We start from the raw sequence: 10,210 nt of genomic DNA, 5'->3' as shown, positions 1-10,210 counted from the left end.
GGAGTTTTAAGTGACTACAGGCATTTATGACCACACTGAAGGTGGCTAATATAGTTTCACCATTTTTGCTTGAGCACATAATGGTGTAAGCATCTGTTTTTATGGTTACCATGAAATGGTTTTGAATTTATCTTTCTCCTTTTTTCTTCCCCCTCCCCCCCCTTTTTTTTTTCTGTTCTTAATACTCTGACCTGCACAATTCCTGTAATCTTTTCTTTTCCTGCTTTATTTTGGAATGTAATCAATTTAAGCTCTTTTTTACAGCTATTAAGTGAACGTTATACAAAAGTTATACTTAAGTTAGAGAAAATGAAGTACTTCTAATTTAAACATATCTGGGATGGCTGAATTTGAGAATAATATTGCATTAAACATTGTTTTCCTAGCTGATCTTAGCAGATATAGGGGATAGGATTCATCTTACAGATTAAAGCACCTAATTTCAGGTTTCTGTATCTAAGTATGGACAAGTAAACTAAAGGGTCTCAATTCAGTTACTTAAAGATGGATGCCTAATGCCTTTTTAAGCTACTGGGTTAAATAGTCTGCTAATTTGGAACAGAGGCTCCTCAATCTGCCACTCCGAAGCATTTGACTCTGCTGTGGATCTTGTCTCTGTCAGCCCCACCTCCATGTTGTGTAGGCTCTGAGAAGAACAAATGGCCAGACTCCAACTTCTATCTAATCATTTGAGCCTCAGTTGCTTAAGCTCCTGGTCTAATTGATGGAGATCAGATCAATACTGCAAAGAGAACCTGAAGGGCCATTCAGATGACTGTCAGAATCTAATATGGGATAACTTAAATAACTCTAACTAGGTTAGAAGATTAGATATCTAGCTTGTGGGCAGCTCCTTTTTAGGCATCTGCCTAGAGAATGGGTTGCTTTAGTATTTAACCATTTGCTTGAAACCTGGGGATGGATTTTCCTGGGTTCTCAGTAATGCCAAACATATTCCTCGTGACAAGAGAAATGACTTGGGGAATTTTTTTAAAAGCTTGGATGAGTTTCACAAGGGTGAAACTGAAAGGCATACACAAAACATGACAGTTATAAGTCAGATCAAGAGCTGGCTAAGCTGTCACAGGATGTTAGCTTTGAGATGATTTAGCAAAGATGAACATCTTTAATATCTTTTACTCATACAGCCTTAAACCACTGCAATCCTGCTCCTGCTTTACAGCTGCTGAAGTTAACTGGACATTAGTGGTTTGGCTTTTTTGCTGTTTGATATCTGGAAAACGATGGATCATTTTTTGGCTAGTGGTTATTGATCAAATCTGCACACAGCTTTTGATGCTTGCCATGGGATATAAAGAACATAGAACAAATAAAATGCTTTGTGGTAATTTTTAAGGGATACAGACAATGAAGTGCAGGGTATTGGCAATATTCTGTATAGCTGATGTTGGTTCAATTCTTTTCCAGCTTAACATTCCTCCTGTTGAGTTATCTACTACTATGATTTGGCTTCAGAGGGGTGTTTCTTTTTGTATACAAGAATCTCTAATATTTTAAGTAGATTCTATAGTCCCTTTACCTGATGGTTATTTACACTGCAAAGTCCAATTTAAATTGTTTGTGGTTTATATTCTGTTATTGAACTTAATTGAAGTTATATTGAATTTCATGAAAGCTAAGTAAAATATTGAGTGCAATAGAACATACTCAAAATGTGAACATTAACATTCCTCCTGTTGAGTTATCTACTACTATGATTTGGCTTCAGAGGGGTGTTTCTTTTTGTATACAAGAATCTCTAATATTTTAAGTAGATTCTATAGTCCCTTTACCTGATGGTTATTTACACTGCAAAGTCCAATTTAAATTGTTTGTGGTTTATATTCTGTGCTATATTGAACTTTCATAAAAGCTAAGTAAAATATTGAGTGCAAAAGAACATACTCAAAACGTGAACATTGTTCTTGATGCTTCATTGATCTTCTGCCTTTGCACCAGTGGATGTTGTTGCAGGAATGAGTTGAAAACTGGAAGGTTTACAGGGAGTGGTATAAAATACAAGGCTGGGATGCTGCATCCTTTCTGGCATTTCAAATGATGAATGCTGAAAACAACACAAGGAGAAAGAGTTTTCCCAGGTTTTATGTGCTTCAAAGTGGACAATCCCTGCACCTGAGAATCTATTTTGTCACTAGTTGCTTTACCAAACTTGAGTGTTTCAATATGCTACATGGGAGTGAAAATTTAACACACACGACAATGTCATTTTCCCTATTGTCCTTCCAGTTTTTATGGGTCCATCACAGTCTAACAAGTAGGTAACAGTGTTCCTACAGTCAGTCTTATGCCAGAGGTAAAAACTCTTTGTGTGTAATCCAAGTTTGATCAAAGTCAGTTAAAGCTGTTTTGCATTTCAGGAGACTAGGTAGAGAGAGTCCACAGGTCGTTGCATCATTTGGTGAGGAAGACACGAGACTGGTGGGAAAAAAACCCCTCAGGAAGTGAGGCGTGGGGATATTACTTCAAACAAACAAACAAAAAGAGCAGATACTCAGTTTCAAAATGTTGGTGACCAGAGCAAATTATGCAAAGAAAGTCTGTAAAGAAAAGGATAGGGCAGATTTCAGTTCAGACGAGTAAAAATAATGCTGGGTTTGCAGCTATGCTGTTTTCTGTTATAAAAGTTTTAGGAAAAGTGACTAATATATTTAGAGAACTTTGAAAAGATACAGTTGGAGAGGTGTCTTTTGGTTCCTTCTCCACAGATAAATGTTGGTTTATTCCATTTCCTACGTGTCAAATAAGGCTTTTACATTTTGTTGTTCAAGCTGTCTTCTCGAATATTTAGATGTTCTACTCCCCATTCAGTGGTTATTTAAGTAACTGGTGTCATAGGAGGTTTTGGAATGATTATTGCTACAGGAAAATTAGTCCCTAGGATCTTTACCAGTTGTATGAATTACTAGTATGTTGCTGTTAGTGGAGTCTGACAGTACTTGCACAAGCTCTCTGTAAGAAATTCAGTGGAGATGAGATGTAAACTCTTTCATTATTGTGCATATCTTCTAATATGTGTTAGTTTCATTCATCTTATCAGTAACTGTCAAAATATTTTCCCAGAATGGTATCTAGTATTTCTATGGTGACCTCAGCTGACCTTTAAATCTTTTATTTCTGGGAAACAGGGGCAGATGGATTCTGTCTGCTGAGTGATGTGACTTTTTTTTTTCCCCCAGTCTCTCACAGAAAATTGATAGAGTTTTTTATTTTTCTGATGTGATAAAATCCCATCATTTATTTCAAAATAAACTTCCTTATCTAGACTTCCATCCTACAGAGAAGAACTTAATACAGCTCCACTGAAGATCTTAATGCAATCGTTTTCCATTTGTCTAAATGAAAAAAAAAGTAAATTAACAGATGGTTAGCTCTGATTGTGATCTGGTTTTCTGCTGGTTTACTCTCCTGGATCCTTTGTGATTTGTATAACAGGCTGTTAGGGAGCAAAAATCCTAAAAACCCTGGGAATTCTACCTCTTAAACTCGGAGTTCTGGATTAGAAGTATGCTACCAGACTCATATAACCCCACTCTGGGCACCTTTTCTAGCAAGCATCAAGGTGCTGCATTGTTCATGTCCAACTAAGATAAGAAATGAATAAAATTATATCTTTAGAAAAATATGCTTTGAAAAAGGTGCTAGGACTTCCCTCTGACATCATCAGCTTCATTTCCAAGGAGAGAGTGAATTTCTGGTTGCTGGGATGTATCAAATAGAAATTTGGAAAGCAGCTGACAAGTGAGTGAGCCATGATTGTTAAAGACCTCTGTAATTATTTGAATACTGACTTGGCATTAATTCAAGTCTGCATCTGCAAAGGCATGTCCTAGCTGGTTCAAAGACAAGGTTATCTTTCTAAACTTTTGGGCTCACGGTTGAGCCCACTTTCATTTTCCTGCCTTCCTTCTCCTCTCACCCAGTGCTCCTGCTCCCAGCCACTACCAACATTTCAGAAGAGCTTGTGGTTTGTTTTCATTGTAATTGGGATTTGGAATAGAGAATGCCTCTGTGTATCCAAGTGGAATGAACAGTCCTTTATGAAGTCCTTGTGCTGCTACTGATGATTTAGTATTTAGATGTGAGGACCAGAGCACTGCAGGCTAAGCTTTGTATTTCTTGGTATTGTACTGGTATTGCCATAGGAATGACACAGCTTAAGGTTTGCTCTTTGTAATCTTGTTCTCTAAAGTTACTGCTCATTCCTGATGTGTGTTCACTGTAACTGAGATGCTATAGGCTCTAATTCCTGTCTCCTACAGAGAAGAAAATGTCATCTGTTGAAAGTGCAAAATATAAGAAAGAACCAGAAAGCACAAGTCTACAGGCAGTGCTTCTTCACAAACACATCAGCAGAATCACTCAGAGGAAAATTACAGTGCTTCACTACATGAAAATGTCCTTAATGGACAGCTGAAGTTATTGTGCTTGATTGGAGAATGAAAAGCATGATAGTAAATGAAAATCTATAAACTCTCAAGCTACTGTCAGCTTCCACATTTAACAGCTCCACCTGAATTCATATTGAAGAGAAAAATAATAATTGGTGTGTATGTTTCAGCTCTGGTGCTGACTTGCATAAGGTTAATTTGGGTGACAGTGAGCAGCAAATGACAGTTCTGAGACACAGAAATGTCTGTAACTGTCCTGAGATGAGAAATCAGGGGAGAGTGGCAAGAGAGTGACTGCTGGCTCATCAGCATCGACTGTCTGAGGCATGACTGGCTCAGCAGGACAATTTTTCTCTTGGTACTGCTGTTGAATTCCTGGTGTTCTGAATAATTTTTAGAGGACAGTGGCTAGTTTGAAGCTTCCTACAGCATTTCAGGCTGGATGTATGCTATTGTACTCTTCACTTTGCCCTTTTAGAGGCTACATGAGCAGTTTTGTCTTTCCTAACTTGGAATAAACAAACAGAAACACAGTAGTTTTGACTGGAGGAATAGGATGTGTTCCCAAATGGGCAGATGTTGTATGGTGTGTCACAGCATTGCTTCTCACTCAGTTCAGGTTTCTCTGTGTCCCTCCCAAGTGCCTCCTAGGGGATGCCCAGTATTTTTTTGATAGTCCTACAGCAATGCTTCACCACTTACAGTTGTACAAGTGTGTTTGGTTTATTTGTTCATTCCTGCATCTTCTTGTTTTGCAAGTCCACATTCAGAGTTAGCTTTGGTTTTCCTAGCAGATCCTGAGAACCACACTCCTGTTTTCCATCAGAAACAAATAGCAAAGCTCTGTGAGAAAGTGGGATTTGGTAAATTGGAAATGACTAATAAACTAACAAATTGTCTTGACTTCAGGTTCTGGTGGTTGCAAATTCACACAAACCTGTGGTGTTTCATCTATTTGGACAAGTAGATTTGATTTTTAAATTTACTGGATTCATATTTGTGGGAGGAAATTCTGTTTCTGAACGAGAATGGTGATAGCTTTTCCTTGGTGGTGTCCACTGGAGAACATCTTGTAGACATCTATATAGCAGGAATATATATGTCTGTGTGTATATATATATGTATATGCCTTATAGCAAGTATATTATTCCATTGATGTGGGTAAAAAACTTTTTAGACCTTAATGTCTCAGTATAGTTTCTGTGTAATATTTTGCAGAGCAAACCAGCTCACAGCTCTGGTAAGATATGAAGGACATCCTTCTTATTACTTCCATTTTTGTCCTTTTATTCTACTTATTATTTCTGTTGGTGTTATTTTGGGTGCTGTGATTGGGACTGGAATCTGAACTCTTTGGTTCTCAGCTGCTGAGGATATTTTTTTCTTTTCTTTTTTTTCTGTATTTTGTATCCCACAACCTCATTTCTTATTGTAAATTAGTAGAGAAGCCAAAGAGAAAATGACCCAGGGATCAGTACAGTGTTTCAGTTAGAGTACACTCTGTACATGAGATTAAATTATAATAATTTTATTGGTGCCTTATATAATCTTTTTTAATAATAATATTTCTAATGTATTTTAAATTTCCTAAATTAAATTTCCTAAATTTCCTAAATGCCTAATAGCAAACACTGGGTTTTTCCACATGTAAATTCAAATGTTTCAGTCTCATAAAGAATTTAAATATAAAGGAGAATTGTATCTGCTCCTTTCTTGGCTATTTATCCTAGTAGGAATTAATGGCTAGTGGTGAGAGGCACAGGCTTGGGAATGAAGTTACTTGCCCTTTATCACTGATTTCCTAGGTTCCTATAGTGCTTAGTCTTCCTGGGATTCTGTTTCTCCATTAACACTGAGGTCATATCAGTCTTCATTCATTAAGGTTTAAGTACCTTGCCATGTCTACATTTAAGAAGTCTGTAATAATATTGCAGTTTGTCTAACTGCAGTGGTTGACTGTTGGAGGGTGTGCATTATGTCTATCTGTTCAAAGATAAATGTTTTCTTACAATTTAATGCCTTCCTTTTCAAAAACTACCTGAACCTTCTTGACACTTGTGCTAATTTTTTTGCTATAACTGGACAAATAATAAATTGCTTTATTTTGCCTGTTGAACTGAAAATGGGAAGAATGACATGGGGCAGAAAGAAGTGGGCTCTACAGTTTTGTGCAATATTGCATGGGATTACAGTTTGATTATTTTCTTCACAGAATCACAGAATGGTTTGTGTTGGGAGGGACCTTAAAGATCATCTAGTCCAAACCCCTTCACTGAGCAAGGACATCTGCAGCTAGAGCAGGTTGCTCGGAACTGAACCTTGTTCAACCTGGCCTTTAAGGTTTCCAGGGATGGGGCATCCACCACTTTTCTGGGCAACCTGAGCCAGTGTTTCACCACCCTCACTGTAAACATTTCTTCCTTCTATCTAGTCTGAATCTTCCCTCTTTTACTTCAAAACCATCACCCCTTGTCCTGTCACAACAGGCCTTGCTAAAAATGTTGGCCACATCTTTCTTATAGGCCCACTTCTAGTCAGCAACCCAAATTGCTTTCCTATAAAATGTGATATTAATTTTCTACATACCATAATTTGGAATAAATGTTTTATTAAGTGGACCACCTGTTCATCATGCTTTGCTTTCAGAAAACTTCCCTTTTTTGACAAAATATTTAGTATTCCTCTTGGTTCCACCTCTATGAATGTACGCATACAAAATGTCTGGTTGTGCTTCTAATACCTTATCAGAGTAGATCCTAATTTTAAATTCAGTGTATTCAGACAGATTTATTTATTATTTTTTAGAAAGCATTGCATTTTCTTCTGGTGATGTTAATGTTTTAGCTCATTTTATTTTGAATTAATTAGTTTTGTTTTTTTCTAAAGTGTGTTCTCACAGAAGTAATGACTTCTGCATCAGTGCTTTAATTATGCTGGGAAGCATTGCCTTAATGTTTGCAAGACTTGGGCTATTTGAAAATAATGTTGTGAAAGCTATTTGTTCACCTGTAGAGAAGCCCTTTATCAATCTTGTGTATATAGTGTGATTCATAGCATCAGTAATTTTTCTTTGTACAGAAGTTGGCATTTATGGGTCATGAATTTGTTGTTTTTCCATGTCTGCAAGTCAATATCAGTAGGAGAGTTTTTAATGCCTTTTATAGTATAAAAATTCATAAAACTATTTAATATTATGCATTTTATAGTATAGAAATATATAATGCTATTGTATATATAGTACAAAATGCATAGTATAAATTTGTACTATAAAATATATTATATGTATTAACCATATTGCTACTGGTATAGCATAAAATGTATATTAGCTTTACCTGCTTTTGCTGTATGATCTTACTTTAAATATTTGCACAGTCCAGATTAACATCATTGTGCATTGTATTCTTTTGGATGGAAAGGAAAATATTCCCAATGCATATAGGGTTATTTGGAATGCATCAAAAGAAAATAAGCATGGACCTCCTGAAAGTAGTGAGCTTTCAGAAAACTAGACCAAGAATCTGTTTTCTGGAGGCAATAATGGAACACAGAGAGGAAATTAGCTATGCACACTTAATGCTCTGAGATATTGTTATTCTGTAGGTGAGCAGGGGAGAGAGTAGCTCAAAGTAGACTTGGGCTCTATAAGGATTCTAATGAATCTGTGTATCATTAAAAGCTGGTCTGAAGTCACATTGAAATAAGGGAAGGATAGATGTGTGAAGTAAAAGTCGTCCCTTTTAGGACATTACATCATCATTTTGATAGTCAAGGATGCACTTTAAAACAGGCAAAGGTCAAAACTCTTTACATATTAGCAATGTCTTTACAGTATTTACACTTTGATTAGCAATCAAAAGTAGGAAAGTTACAGTAGTGTGTGTAAACCTGCAGTTTATGTATCCTGCATTGATTGGAATTATTTGGGGTTTTGTTTACACAAGGAGCATTTTTACAGGTGAGAACAAGGAACTGCAAGGTAGTGATGGAAGAATTCAATGTAACTGAGAGGTGTTAGATGTCCAGAAGAGGGCAAGCTTGCACACCAGAAATAGTCTCTGCATCCCTAAAAAGCTACACGCCGATGTGGTATAGCTGTAATCAAAGAAAATGTTGTAATATAGAAAATGAAGAGGTTACCTTATTAGTATTCAAGAGATCTTTACAAAAAAAATAATTCAAAAGGTTATTTAGGAAAAAAAAAAAAGCAGATATTTTAATCAAATTAATACTAAGTGCATGAACTACCAAATAGAAATGAAGTGTTAATTTCTACTTGCATTTTTAAAAGGCATTTCTATTTGGATTTCAATAAGAAATTTGACAGGCAGGGGGTAAGTGCCTCTTCTGCCCTTTTGAAGTTATTTCAGATGTAGATGTATGATGCAGAGCTCAAGAACATGTGCATTGTAATACAAATTACTTTCTAGGTTGCTTCCTACAACAGTCAAATGTATGATAATGTCAAATGAGATATATCAACGTTTAATGAGATTTGATATTTGACCTGAGAAATTATTTTATGACTTCCAAAATACAGGGGAAATGCAAGGACATTGTGTCCTGTGACACAGTAGCTTGTCACTGTTTCCAGAATTGTGGATTAGCCAGATGTTGGGAGCACATGTGGTTATTTTTTTGTATTTTCACTGGAGAAATGAAAGCTAGAAAAAGCATCTCTACCATCATCAGTTCCCTGAAACTTCCTTATGGGAAAGAGGATTGCTTGATTTCTTTTAAGATGAGGAATAAGTAATTTTCCTTTTTGTTTGGATTGGTTTTGGAATTTTAAGTATTCATCCAGTTTTCATAACATTTAATAGTATTTGGAAACTTTGTCAAGACCTTTCCTCTTAACAAATAGTGCAACCATTTGATATATTTTAGCATGCATATGACCTCAATAGAATCAAATTAAATATTTCATTACATTAATGTATAACAAAGCTTTAAGCTTATCTATTTTATAAAGTAAACTACGATTAAGTTTAGAGTAACATATTAATCACATATTTTCACACTACATATGTTGATTTTTTTAAACCTTTGTCAGATTTATTGACCTTGACCACTACCTTGATAAATTCTTTAAGTGATTATTTAAAAGAAAAAAGCAAAACAGCAGGAGGAGAGTGATAGCCCAGCTGGATGCATTGTAATTATGCAATAATATTGCAATGAAATGTATACATTTCAATGTAAAATCATAGATCCCCAAAATAGAATTCTGTAGCTTTAAGTGGACAATGACTGAGCTCTGTCTGACATGATCTAAAATACCTCGGGGCAGGATGTGTAGTAATGTAGTTACTATAAGGCTGTCAAATACATTGCCAGGTAGTATTTGAATCCTGGGATCAGATAAATTAGATTTTAATTGGGTAAGCTGAATAAGTAGATAAGGTAGAATTAACCAGAGACACATTAACGTAATGAAGCCATTGGTTGTTTTAAGGCTATTGTATTAACCACAGCCCAGTCTCTGCTGAAAAGACTTTGTGGTAGAGTAGAAAGGGATTGAGAGTGATGGGTAAGAGGAATGCTGGTTCCTAATGTGATTATGTTGTTGTGTGTTTATGTGATTACATTATCTGGAGCACCATAAACCCCCAAACAGGAGAAAAACACATTAGTTCTGTTTTATTGTAGCATTTTCAAGGCAGAGAAAACAAATTGACCAAAAAGTCCAAACCTGAGTTTTCCCAAGCTGAGGGGACCATTCACCCAGGGAATTTAGTGAGGCTATCGAATGGTGGGGGTTTTGTTTCTTCTAGAGCAGAACAGAAGCTGCTGAGATGTGAAAT

This window comes from Merops nubicus, unplaced genomic scaffold, assembly GCF_000691845.1.
Source record: "Merops nubicus isolate BGI_N331 unplaced genomic scaffold, ASM69184v1 scaffold10319, whole genome shotgun sequence".
NCBI classification, from domain to species: domain Eukaryota; kingdom Metazoa; phylum Chordata; class Aves; order Coraciiformes; family Meropidae; genus Merops; species Merops nubicus.
Note: the sequence above shows the minus strand (reverse complement) of the source record.